The following is a 14,388-nucleotide window of genomic DNA, read 5'->3' on the forward strand; positions in this document are numbered from 1 at the left end:
TTAGGTGTGATTGTGTGCGTGAATGGTTGTCTCTGTGATGGACTGGTGACCTGTCCAGGGTGTACTCCGCCTCTCACCCATTGACTGCTGGAGAGAGGCACCAGCACCCCCCGCTACCCCAATCGGGACAAGCGTGTCAGATAATGGATGGAAAACAAATAATCAATGTTTGAACAAAGACACAAAATTAACTCAGTATCCTGATCCCTGATTAACAGTTTTTACAAGATTCTTAAAGTACTGATTAGCAGGAATATTTATCTACAAAAAAAATTTATATCCTGACAAACTGCAGCCACATAGTGAATGTGAGTCGGTTTCAATGTGACATGTATTCAATGATGTGCATTAGGAGCAGCAGCCGCCTGCTGTGTCCAGTAAATGTAACTGAACGGCCTCCATCTTTTTTTTTCACAGCTCTGTAGTTTGGGCTCATCAGTCTCCTCATTATCTGCTTCCTCACCGCCATCAAGCCTGAGTTAATACAGAAGGCGCTGTCCCTTGAAATAACCAATCAATAACTGGCTCCGGTCCATGTCAGCTGATAATCCGTCAGCTGTTGCTGTAAGGCTGTTGGGGGCAGAGCCAGCACTCCAGAGACAGGTGAACATCTCACAGAGAAGTGCTCATTTTATGAAATACTTAAGAAGTGGAGAAAATAAAGTCTCTGCAGCCGACCTGTAGAGACTTCCTCTAGGGCAGAGGACAAGGAAATTGGTTTACTTAACGTCATGTGTGCTGTGCATTAGATCCACCATGTAATCATAAGGTCTGAATGGAAAGGTTAGTGAAGATCCAGCAGATCAAACTTTTTCTGCTCTATCATTCACAGATCAGACATTTTTCAACTTCGGTAGATTTCTCACAACTTTCTCATGATCATTCCTAATCTGCAGGTGATGAAAGGGTTTGGTGACCATCTTCTTCAAAGCTAAAAAAGTTAATAAAAAAAATCTGCTGTTAGCCATTTTAGGGAAATAAATAAAGCAAACAACCCAACCTCTAGAAAAGGTGAAATTTGGTTTGCTTTGAAAAAAGCGTTCCTGCTGCACTGTTAGTTTCCTCCCCAGCATTTTGCTGTAACATATGCTAGATTGGCCAAAAGTGTGAGAAACAGAGCAAATAATTCTTCTGAACAGATATTTCAACCTGAACTATGGATTTCTGTAGCTGCTCCAGCGTTAACATGTGTCATGGTTACCAACCGTCCCTCAAAATAAAAAGGAATTGTTTCATATTACAAGAGAAAAAGTTGTCTAATTTAGGTTTAATTTAAATATTTACAAAATCAATTCATACACACATGAAAAAACAAAGGAAAAGGGAAGGCATCCTTTGGCCTTTTTCTAATCTGGCTCTAATCAGATTAGAAAAAGAAGTGGAAGGCTGCATTGCAAAACTGAGCAAGAAGATAAGTACATTTGAGCCTCTAGTTTGAGAAAGAGATGCCTCACAGGTCCCCAACTGGCATCTTTATTAAATAGTACCCGCAGTAGCCTGTTTGTGCTGTTCTCTGAAGGGAGTAGTACACACCGTTGTAGGATATCTTCAATTTCTTAGCAATTTCTCGCATGGAATAGCCTTCATTTCCAAGAAAGAGAATAGACTGTTGAGTTTCAGATGCAAGTTCTCTTTTTCTGGCCATTTTGAGCGTTTAATTGACCCCACAAATGTGATGCTCCAGAAACTCAATCTGCTCAAAGGAAGGTCAGTTTTGTAGCTTCTGTAACGAGCTAAACTGTTTTAAGATGTGTGAACATGATTGCAAAAGGGTTTTCTAATCAGCAATTAGCCTTCTGAGCCAATGAGCAAACACATTGTACCATTAGAACAGTGATGTTGCTGGAAATGGGCCTCTATACACCTATGTAGATATTGCACCAAAAACCAGACATTTGCAGCTAGAATAGTCATTTACCACATTACCAATGTATAGAGTGTATTTCTTTAAAGTTAAGACTAGTTTAAAGTTATCTTCATTGAAAAGTACAATGCTTTTCCTTCAAAAATAAGGACATTTCAATGTGACCCCAAACTTTTGAACGGTAGTGTATGTGAAGAAAGAAAAACCAACCTTAAACAGAGGGGCTGGACTCAGATTTCAGCTTTCAAAAACTTACCATTCAACAATTGAATTGATTCCTTCCAGCTATCATCGCAACCCCAACCCCCATACAGGGGAACAGGAGACCTCGCCTGTTCAGCCAGGCCAACAATTCCCTTTAACGACCCCCCTTTCAGAGACATAGGCAGGTTTCGGGGATTACGGGCTAACGAAGAAACAAAACAATCCCCATTCCGAAGGGAAAAAATAAATAAAAGCAAAGATTATTCATATTGTCGGTAGGGTGGAAGACAATGTCTGGCCAAGAAGTGTCCCTTATTTAAATTTCATGGAATTGGCAAACCCAGTCATTGATTTGTTGTAGGTTAGTGAACCAAAGCGCAGACAACCAGAGCAGAGCAGCATGCTGAGTAGTTTACTGTGAGGAATGGTGATGGTATGGAGGGAGGCAGGTGGGCAGGCAAGGCAGCATGGTAAAAGGCAGAGCATGAGAAAAAGACACAGGGTACAGCTGCAGGGAAATGATGCAGAACAAGCAGAGGAATCAGCAACAAATTCTGGAAAACCAGAAGCTTAAAATTAACTAAAACAGATGCGGGCTATGGGAGATGATTAGTGCTTACAGGTCAGGGGATAAATGAATTAACCGAAGTAGCTGGCAGATCTACACATCTACACTGAAGAGGAATAATTAACATTGTAATAGAGAATAAATGTAAAAATGATCCAAGCCCAAGTAAAACTAAAGAATTGTAATGTGACATGATGGAAACAGAGAACTAATTAATAAATTGGTTAAACAAAACCAACAAGAAAACTGATAACTGTAAAAAAATAAGAAAAAAAAAAATAAAATACCAAAAAAGAATGCCAGCATAAAGCCTATGTTTTATAAAATGAAGAAAAAAAAAGAAACCTGAGCGACTTTTCAACAAGTTTTCAATCAGAGCCAAATCCACTGTGATACTGACAGACATATCGGGGACTTCATGGCAGCAGCCACAAAAAACAACTCTGTTTTTGGACAACAGTTCATTTTCCTCTGGGAATAATAAAATGCAAATTGATTGATCTGTTGAATTATTTGATTCTCAATAAAATACATTGAAGTTTAAGTTTGAGCCCTTCCTGCTCCAGGACACGAGCTCACATCCATTATTCCAGTCATGTCCTGCAGATAAGTGTAAGACGTCTCAGCAGAGGGGTCAGACAGCTGAGGAGGTACGTCTGCACTGTTGCTTTTCTTTGATTGCTTCTGCAAATGGCTCTGTAATCAAAGCACAGATTGGCTCTGATGGTATTACCACAGATGAGATGGCTCCAGTTCAGTCGTCCAAAGACGAAACAATCTCATTGTTCATTTTAATGTGGGTTCTTCTACCACACGTCCTCATCTTGTCCTCTCTTTACTCAATAACTGATGTCTTTTTTACCTGATTATCTCATCTTTGCAAAACTTATGTTGCTTTTATTTTTCCTCTATTGACCCATCAGTCCTGCACTTACTTCACTCTCCGCTTTCCCACCTTAGTTTGTCAGTTTGAATATTGCTGCCCTTTTTATTTACACATACAGCACCATTGACCAAAAGAAGTATTTGTAATTTACATGTGTAATATGTGTTTGCTTTCTGTGACTGAAGTTTTTAATTTTAAAGCAATTTTATTATTGTTATATTCTTGGTTCTGTTATGTTTTCTTTTGTGGATTCCGTTTTACCTTGTTCCATGTTTTCTAGTTTTTGTGGTTTCATTCTTTTTTTGTTGTGTTTTCTGGTTATTTTCAGTTCTCAGGTTTTTATTTGTTGCTCTCTGCTGCCCTCTTGAGTTCTCCCTTTTTTCCTCCCCTTTTTTGTTTCTGCTCTGCTCACACCTGCTCCTAATCTGCTCGTTAGCTCTCCCTTTGTTTCATTCTCCCATAAATACTCTCTCTGTGCAGTTCTTCAGTGCTGGTTCCTCATCAAACATGCTCCAACTCCTTCTGTCTAAGCCTTCCTCCTGTTGATAGTGATTCCCCTGATGTCTCCTTGGTTTCTGGTACGTCTTCTTGTTTTGATTTTTGGATTTTTTTTTATTCCTGTTTACCTGTTTATTTGAACCCTGTTTTCGTATTTGGATTTTTGGATGACCTGCCTCTGTTCTCAGTTAACCTATCATTAAATCCACAAGAAATTCACCTCTGCCTCTGCTTTTGGGTCAACAAACCACAACTAAATCCTGACAATTATCAGACAAAAAAATAACCTAAGTCTAAAGATCCAGTCTTTTTCAAAGGCTTATTTCATATTTTGTCCAAACCAACCTGGTCTGAAGCGAACGATTAATAATAAATCTCCTAAACTACGAGAACTATAATTTACTTAAGATCATTGTTTTGCTGTATAACACTAATGTGTTGGAGAATAGAGTTTCATTCTCAAAAGCCTTTTTTACTGTTGAATCCTGATTTTTGTTAGGAAGTCCAATCCATGTGATGCATTGGCCCAGTGACTCGAGATAAATGAGTTTGCGGTCACCAGTTTGAAACTCAAACTTAACTCCAGAATAATACAACTAATTTCTCCACTGTTCCTCACAATCAGAGAATATTAAAAAAATGAATAGAAATAAAAAGACAAATGTGGATTGTAAACTCAACCTCTAAATGATTGACATGGGGGCTGGCTCGGAGCTCGTCTGCCTGGCTGTGTGTTTCCTGGACGGGGCCCCCTGTGAAGCTGGTTGATCGTTGCCTTTTGTACCTCTGCTTCTGTCTCCTTGAACCCCAGTCGGCCTCAGCAGATGGCCGCTCACACTGAGCCTGGTTCTGCTGGAGGTTTCTTCCTGTTAAAAGGGAGTTTTCCTCTCCACTGTGGCTAAAAGCATGCTTAGTGTGAGGGATCCCTGTTATTCTTTTGTAAAGTTTGTATCTGCTGCTGGAGTAAATTAAATGATACATCGATTAATCTTCACCTCCACTTTCTGCAGCAAGCTTACCTTGCCGTTTCTAACAACTTAGCAAGTTAGCTTGTGGACCTAAAGGAAGGACCAAGTTTCCCAAACCTGAAGGCATTGAGCTGACTAACGAACCCGACCCGTCTCCCGCATATAACCTTCATTCAAATCTGAACCCGACCTGTTTATTCTTTAACCCACAACCTGACCTGTTACATCAAGGTGGGCTGCACCCTGTCACTTCCTTTATTAGATCTTTTTTTTCTTATTTGTTCTTTTTGTGTTTATCATACTTTTATGTTATAAAAATGAAAACACCGGGGGGGAAAAAAGCATGAAGTTTTGCATAATATTAATAATTAATAAATAAGGGCACCTGTTATGTTAATCTATGTAATGTTTCTTTCACAAAAGAGCCTTTGGGGTCAGCTGTTGGGTGTATGTTTTCACTTATGGATTTTGTTTTGGAGTGAATTAATTGAGTTGTGTTGAAGTGAACATTGCATATTGCTGCCAAAGCAAAGGTTGCTATGCAACCAATGTCTCTTATCGAATTAAGTAGATCCAAAATGTTTGTTTTTCAGTATATCTTTTACTCTTTGACTTTTCTTCTCATCTATCCTAGTGTTTTATTAGATTAGAGTAATATGTGTTTCTTTCTGAGCTCTTTAGATCAATCAAGGAGGTTATGATTTCATCTGCCTTGGTTTGTCTCTTTTAAAATACCTAAAAAAGTAATGGACAGATTTTGCGGAAGTTTAGAGGGTGCACATTGTTTTGGCAACAAATTATACAATTTTTGTAAAAAAGTGGATCACTATCTTGATCCAGGCAATTTTGGAAAGATTCTTTGAAAACAGGTATCAACTTAAGTTGAAGTCACAACATATCAGGGGAAATTAGTTACTTACTTCTCGTTAAATAATTTATTGACTTTAAAAGTTAATTCATCTTAAAAAAGAGAAGGTGGTTAATTGTAGTTCTACCACGGGTGGGTTGGGTTTTTCTTTTCCTGTAACTAGGTTTAATAATATTCTTCTCTAATATGAATAATATACTAATATAAGATAATAAATAATCTAACATAAAGCTCAACACATTTTAATCTATATTGTGATCAAAAATCTGGTCATGGCCCTCTGTTTCCCTCTTCATCTCTAACCCAGTAGAATAACGTGTTTTTTTTTTTACTTTTTGCAGTCAGAATGTTATATTTTCTTCTATGTTTACTTTCATTGATCTCATGGATCTCTTTAAAAATCAGAATTCACTGCAAAAATTTTTAATCTAAATTAAGGCATTTTTTCTTAAAATAAGTGCATTTTGTCTTGAATAAATGAGGTTAGTGAGATACTTTGATAATGGAATGAGACAATTTACATTTAAAATAAGAAAAAAACAACTGCATTGTGTTATTACAAGCACATATTATCTAATTATCTTAATTTAGGAGTAAAAAAAATCATTCATTTGTCAAATCATCTCATTTACCTACCAAAATTAAGGGTAAATACACTTGATTTAAGAAATCTTAACTTATTTCAAGATAGTTTTTTGCAGCGTTTTTAGAACTGCCTCCAATATTCAAATTATTTTGCAAAATATTTCTAAATAGGATACTGTTGCCTCCTAGCTTCACCCCTTCAAAAACTCACCATTCTGAGGCCGTATTCAGCGAACTCCTCCATGCTTCATGAAGTAGCTACAAATAATAGACATCTTTCAGGCGGCTGCCGCTTGGTGTTTTTAAATTGGATCTTATAAAGATGAAAAGAGTCAATTAGTAGGTGGAAAAGACCAGAACCTATTCATGCTAATAAAGAGAGACTGGAAAAGAGTGACTGAGCTAAACCCTGAAGGAGAGAGGAGTCATGGTGATACACCTTTTAAATGAAAATGTGACTGATATTACTGTTTTTATTTGGTGACATCTGAAAGACCTTAACAATCACAAAATGCAGACTTTTCTGTCTTTTATGTTGTTCTGTTTCTACTGTTTATTTTGCTCATCTTAATCCCGACTGTGAGGCTAATCCAGAGGTAATTACTGTTTCTGCTGTGCAGCAGCATCCTTCATTACCACACGTCTGCTCAACTCGTCCAACCTGGAGCATTCAGATTCTGTGCACATCAAGCAGGCGCCCACGTGTGCTGCAGCCCGATAACAGATCCTCTTAACACAGAGGAAACGGACAAAAAGGGACGTTTTAGAGACAGAAAAATTAAAGCCGTGAATGAGGAGTAAGAAGACAAGCTAAGGGTGAGGATGGGGAAACAGGAGAGAAGAATCTGATGGTTAAAATTAAAGCAAAAAGAATTGGCACAAAACTTTTTCCAGCCTGCTTCATGAACATCTGCAATTCAAAATGTAAAAAAAAAAAAAAAAACTTTATAAACTAAGCCTCTGCACTTATTCATGCACCTCACAGCTATGAGTCACACAACGTTGTTTAGATTGAAACATCTAAGAAAAACAGGAATTTATCTCATTTTTTCCCCAGCCGTGTGTCCAATAGGATGGATTCACTCCCAGAAATAAACCACATTTATTGATGAAAGACTTATTTTAAGACATTTAATGGGATTTAACATTTGAACATTTTCAAAGGGAAAGTATGTTTAAATGTTCAGTTTTTTTTCTCTGAGCCTCTGATGCCATATGGTTAGAATGTTTAAAAACATTTTCAACAAAACTGTGTTGTTGGTGCTGTGTGTTTGGCTGCTCCTCTAGTAAAAGGATCTCCTACAGACTGTGTCAGGGTTTGGTTGAGGTTTTGAGGATCCAAATGCAGAGACAGGGAGGCAGAGGTGAATTCTTGTAGTTTTAATGGAATGTTCACAGGCAGCAGAGGCAGGAATCCAAAAATGCAACTTAAAAATGCAAGACAAACCAGAACTATGGAGACATCAGTGAACACATGCACAAGGAGCCAGAGAAAGACGAGGAACCAACACTGAGAAACTGCACAGGGAGAGATAGGGGTGTAAATCACATCCATCATGGCGATTTGATTCAGTATCGATTTCCTGACCCAACGATTCGATTATTTTCGAGACTCAAGAATACACCACGATTCGATTCGATTAATTGGTTCATTTTTTTCTTTTTTCTTTTTTTTTTTACACCGACAATGTTTCAAATTTGAAATAAATCAATGAAAGCTGTAATATCTTTATGCATTTTTTGAGAAACAACAGCAAATAACAGAATTAGAAAAGTTGCATCAAAAAATACTGCAAAAATACTGCACAAAATCAGTGCAATGAGTGCAATGCAATACCTCGGCTCCAGACGTTCCGCCCCCTCCACAGACGCTCTGCTGCTCCTCTCCCAAATTGTAGATGACCTCGTACAGTGCCGCAGACAGGAGGCCGCCTTGTTTTGTTTTTAGGACCGAAATTGCGGAAAACAACTCGTGAAGTTTGACCCGCTACAAGAGCGAGTTGCGCGAGAACGCTGGGACCCTTTTTCCACCTGGATCTCCGCTCATGACCCTCCGTCGTCGGACTAAACTCGCCCCCACTTCCTCTCTGCCTCGGCCGTATCTAGACCCACAGCGTGTAGCACAGACCACGCTTCAATATTGAGCATAAATCAAAAATGTCTGTGTCAGGCTTTCTGCAACACACTGCTGTAATAGTATAACCAGGAAGCGAGGTAGGAGGGCAAAATAGGTTTAGCGCCACCGCAGCACGGGAGGGAGAATTAAGCCCAGGAGCAAATGGATAAAAATAAACCGGAAGAAAAAAAAAACATGAATCGATACTCTTGCGGACGTATCGATGCATCGGATCGTCGGCTATTGGATCAATGTATCAATACAAAACCATTATTATTTACACCCCTAGGGAGAGAGTATCTATGGCTGACCGAACAAAGACAGGACTAACAAGCTGATTGGGAGCAGGTGCTAGGGAGAAGGGGACCAACACAAGAGGGCAACAGAGGGCAACAAAGAAAAACCTAAGAACTCAAAGACATCCAGAAAATACAGCAAAATAGGAATAAAAGCAATAAAACTAGAAAACAAAGAAAAACAAGAATCAAAGTGAAACTGAAAACTGAAGACGTGACAAGCTGGATGACGTGTAATAGTAAGTAGTGTTGCGTCTATGCCATCTTTTGGCCCCGATACCGATACCCGATACCTGACTGTGCAGTATCGGCCGATACCGATACCGTCTGTTTAAAACTGATGTGTGTGTGTGTGTGTATACAAAGAACTGCATACTACTTGGATGTAAAATAATTGCCATCATGGCTTTGTCAAGCTGCTGCCTACCTTTGTGAAGCAAGAAATAGACTGATACAAAGTGAATCCAGTAGAACTTTTTATTGCCTACCTGGAATGGGTGACAATAGTTGAATACTCTCTCAAAATGGTATCAGTGTCGTATTTGTTGGTACTCTCCGATATCGATACTGTAACAATAGGAACTATTGTTATAAGTATGTTGCACACGGACGTGTGATAGGGAAACACCGAGTTGTTAGCAGCGGTGCCAGACCGAGCGGTTTGTAGTTTTACCTGCCGATCTTAATAAAGTTCTGACCCAGTTGGGTTATTGTGCAACCAAGCTGGACTTCTTGAGTAGACACACAAACCGAAAGAACAAGAATTAAACATGGTGGCAGCGGCGCGGACTCGGTCTGGACCACGGTGATTGAGTGACGTAGCAGCACAGTGAGCGTGGCCTAGCATTAGCTTCGGCTATCGGGAAGAGTGACCGACACACCGCAACATGGATGGGCTAAAGCCGCCGCGGACGCTCTGCTTGGATTCCGGCAACATTGCAAAGACATGGAAGAGCTGGAGAGACGACTTTTTACTGTATGTGGATTTAACACTGGCTGGCGCAAACAACAAACAAAAGGTAAAGCTGTTTAGTTATTTAGTTGGAGACAGTGGAAGAGACCTTTTGGACACGCTTATGGGAGATACGGCTACCGATGCCTGGAAGCTCGATGACATTATCACGAAGTTTGATGAACATTGTAACCCCAGCGTGAATGAGACTATGGAACGTTATCGTTTCTTTACCAGAAATCAGGGAGCCAGCGAGAGTATTGACAGCTACGTTACAGAGCTAAGACTGCTAACTAAAACGTGCAACTTCGGGACATTGAGGGATTCACTCATTCGGGACAGGATTGTGTGTGGAGGCAACAACCCAGGCATGAGAGAACGACTGCTTCGTGAGAAAGATCTCACACTGGACACGTGTCTACAGCTGTGCAGAGCCGCTGAACTGTCCAAAGAGAATGTGAAAACTATCACCAGCTCAGTCACAGAAGAGGTGCATGCTGTGCGAGGGGCTCAGGTCCAGTTTAAACACAGCAACACAGTGCAGTGTAAATTCTGTGGGAAAACACACGAGAAGAGGAAAGACAAATGTCCAGCATTTGGAAAGAAGTGTGCAAAGTGTGGTGCAAAGAACCATTTTGCAGCAAGATGCAAAGCAAAAATGGACCAGAGAAGCCATAAACATGTGAGTAAAATAATGACAGAATGTGTAAGTGATGAATATGAGGATATCTCCTGTGTAACAGTAATGGAGATGGAGAAAGTGGATGCTGTGGAGACAGAGAGTGCTGAAGATAAAGGCATAAAACATGTAAAAGAGACGGACACAGTTAAAAAAGACTCTCAGCTTCTTTATGCAGGAATGCTGCTGGGAAATGACACAGTCCAATTCCAAATAGACTGTGGGGCTAGCTGCAAGATTATCCCAATTAACCTGCTAAACCCAGACATCCAGATAGAACAGACAAAAAGTGTGTTAGTCATGTACAACAAAAGCAAGATGAGACCCATAGGGAAATGTAAAGTCAAGTTAAGAAACCCAAGAAACAACAAACTGTACCGCTTAGAGTTCCAGGTGGTAAATGCAAACGATGCAGCACCTTTAATTGGGAGGAAAGCCAGTGAGGCAATGAATCTGATTAAAGTGCACTATGAAAACATCATGACTATTGATAGTGTGGTTACGATAGCAGAAGAACCCAGAACGAGACCTTGGTCGATGGAGGAAATCAAGGCAAGATATGCGGATGTGTTCACTGGAGATGGTTGTTTAGAGGGGAAATACAAGATGGAGGTGGACAGCACAGTAAAGCCAGTGCAGTTACCAAAGAGACGTGTTCCAGTGGCTTTGATGAAACCGCTTAAAGAGGAACTACAGGATCTACAGCAAAGAGGAATAATCACACCTGTGGAATGCAGCACAAACTGGATCAGTGCTATGGTGGTTGTACAAAAACAAAATGGCAAACCTAGAGTATGCATCGATCCCAAACCTTTGAACAAGGCGCTGAAGCGTAGTCACTTTCCATTACCGACTATAGAGGACATCTTACCAGACTTGTCGAAAGCCAAGGTGTTCACAGTGTGTGATGTCAAGAGCGGATTTTGGCATGTGCAGCTGGAAGAGGAGTCCAGCTACTTAACTACATTTGCCACTCCATTCGGTCGGTATAGATGGCTGAGGATGCCAATGGGGATAAGCACTGCCCCTGAAATATTTCAGAGAAAACTGATGCAAGCGCTGGATAACATGCCCGGTCTGTACATCATAGCTGACGACATTTTGATTACAGGACAGGGAGAAACAGAGGAGGAAGCGGAGCAAGATCACGACAGAAAACTGGAGGAGTTTTTAAACCGATGCAGAGCAAAGAACATCAAACTGAATGTGGAAAAGTTCAGGCTAAAACAGAAGGAGACCACATACATCGGACACCGCCTGACAGCAGAAGGACTCAAACCAGACCCAGAGAAGGTGCGAGCAGTGGAGCGGATGCCAGCGCCGACAGATGTAAAAGCAGTGCAAAGACTGATAGGTATGGTTAATTACTTAGCCAAGATTTGCCCTCACCTTTCAGATCACTGCAAGGTGTTGAGGGACCTGACACACAAAGATAGTGTGTGGATCTGGCATGCAGAACAAGAGGAGGCGTTCCAAAATCTGAAAAAGGCAATAGCAAATGCACCTGTGCTGAAATATTATAACCCAGAGGAAGAGCTGACACTGCAATGTGACGCATCAGAAACAGGTCTAGGCGCAGCGCTGACGCAGATGGGCAAGCCAGTCGCTTTTGCTAGCAGAGCACTTGCAAAGACGGAACAAGGCTATGCTCAAATAGAGAAGGAGTTTTTAGCCATGGTTTTTGGCTTGGAAAGATTTCACCATTTCACATATGGCCACAAAGTCACGGTTCAGAGTGATCACAAGCCACTAGAAACTATAGTGAGAAAACCCCTACTGAGTGCTCCCAAACGGCTACAAGGTATGATGCTACGCACACAGAAATACAACATAGAAGTCATACAGGTGCTGGTCATAAAATTAGAATATCATGAAAAAATAGATTGATTTCAGTAATTCCATTTAAAAAGTGAAACTTGTATATTATATTCATACATTACATACAAACTCATATATTTCAGATGTTTATTTTGTTTAATTTTGATGATTACAAATGACAACAAATGAAAATCTCAAATTCATCATATCAGAAAATTAGAATATTACTGAAGACCAATAAAAACAAAGGATTTATAGAAATGTTGGCCAACTGAAAAGTATGAACATGAAAAGTATGAGCATGTACAGCACTCAGTATTTAGTTGGGCCTCCTTTGGCCTGTATTACTGCAGCAATGCGGCGTGGCATGGAGTCGATCAGTCTGTGGCACTGCTCAGGTGTTATGATAGCCCAGGTTGCTCTAATAGTGGCTTTTAGCTCTTCTGAATTGTTGGGTCTGGTGTATTGCATCTTCTTCTTCACAATACCCCATAGATTTTCTATGGGGTTAAGGTCAGGAGAGTTTGCTGGCCAATTAAGAACAGGGATACCATGGTCCTTCAACCAGGTACTGGTAGCTTTGGCACTGTGTGCAGGTGCCAAGTCCTGTTGGAAAATGAAATCTGCATCTCCAAAAAGTTGGTCAGCTGCAGGAAGCATGAAGTGCTCTAAAACTTCCTGGTATGTGGCTGCGTTGACCCTGGACCTCAGAAAACACAATGGACCAACACCAGCAGATGACATGGCACCCCAAACCATCACTGACTGTGGAAACTTTACACTGGACTTCAAGCAACGTGGATGAAGTGCCTCTCTTCTTTTCCTCCAGACTCTGGGACCTTGATTTCCAAAGGAAATGCAAAATTTACTTTCATCAGAGAACATGACTTTGGACCACTCACCAGCAGTCCAGTCCTGTTTCTCTTTAGCCCAGGCAAGACGCTTCTGACGCTGTCTGTGGTTCAAGAGTGGCTTGACACAAGGAATGCGACAGCAGAAACCCATGTCTTTCATACATCTGTGTGTGGTGGTTCTTGAAGCACTCACTCCAGCTGCAGTCCACTCTTTGTGAATCTCCCCCACATTTTTGAATGGGTTTTGTTTCACAATCCTCTCCAGGGTGCGGTTATCTCTCTTGCTTGTACACTTTTTTCGACCACATCTTTTCCTTCCCTTCGCCTCTCTATTAATGTGCTTGGACACTGAGCTCTGTGAACAGCCAGCCTCTTTAGCGATGACCTTTTGTGTCTTGCCCTCCTTGTGCAAGGTGTCGATGGTCGTCTTTTGGACAACTGTCAAGTCAGCAGTCTTCCCCATGATTGTGTAGCCTATAGAACTAGACTGAAAGACCATTTAAAGGCTTTTGCAGGTGGTTTGAGTTAATTAGCTGATTAGAGTGTGGCACCAGGGGCCATCAATTTTGAACCTTTTCACAATATTCTAATTTTCTGATATGATGAATTTGAGATTTTCATTTGTTGTCATTTGTAATCATCAAAATTAAACAAAATAAACATCTGAAATATATGAGTTTGTATGTAATGTATGAATATAATATACAAGTTTCACTTTTTAAATGGAATTACTGAAATCAATCTACTTTTTCATGATATTCTAATTTTATGACCAGCACCTGTATATGTGCCGGGCAGAGATTTAGTGCTGGCAGACACCCTCAGCAGAGCCTATCCTGAGGAAGACACACATGTGGAAGCAGAACTAGAAACAGTCAACATGGTGGAACACTTACCAATTGCAGCAGACAGATTGCAGGAGATAAGGATAGCCACAGAAAAGGACAGCACACTCCAGCTTCTTATCAACACGATGACTCAGGGATGGCCAAAAGACAAGCTACAAGTACCCAGGGAAATCAGGCCGTACTTTTCCATGCAAGAGGAACTGAGTCACCAGCATGGGATAGTTTTCAGAGGTGAGCGTGCACTCATTCCGGATGCAATGAGGACAGACATCACATCAAGGTTACATGCTTCCCACCTGGGTGTGGAAGGTTGCCTAAGGAGGGCAAGAGAGTGCGTCTTCTGGCTGGGCATGAATGATCAGATCAAACAGCATGTAACAAAGT

This window comes from Cyprinodon tularosa, unplaced genomic scaffold, assembly GCF_016077235.1.
Source record: "Cyprinodon tularosa strain WSP-4 unplaced genomic scaffold, ASM1607723v1 ctg338, whole genome shotgun sequence".
Taxonomy (NCBI): Eukaryota; Metazoa; Chordata; class Actinopteri; order Cyprinodontiformes; family Cyprinodontidae; genus Cyprinodon; species Cyprinodon tularosa.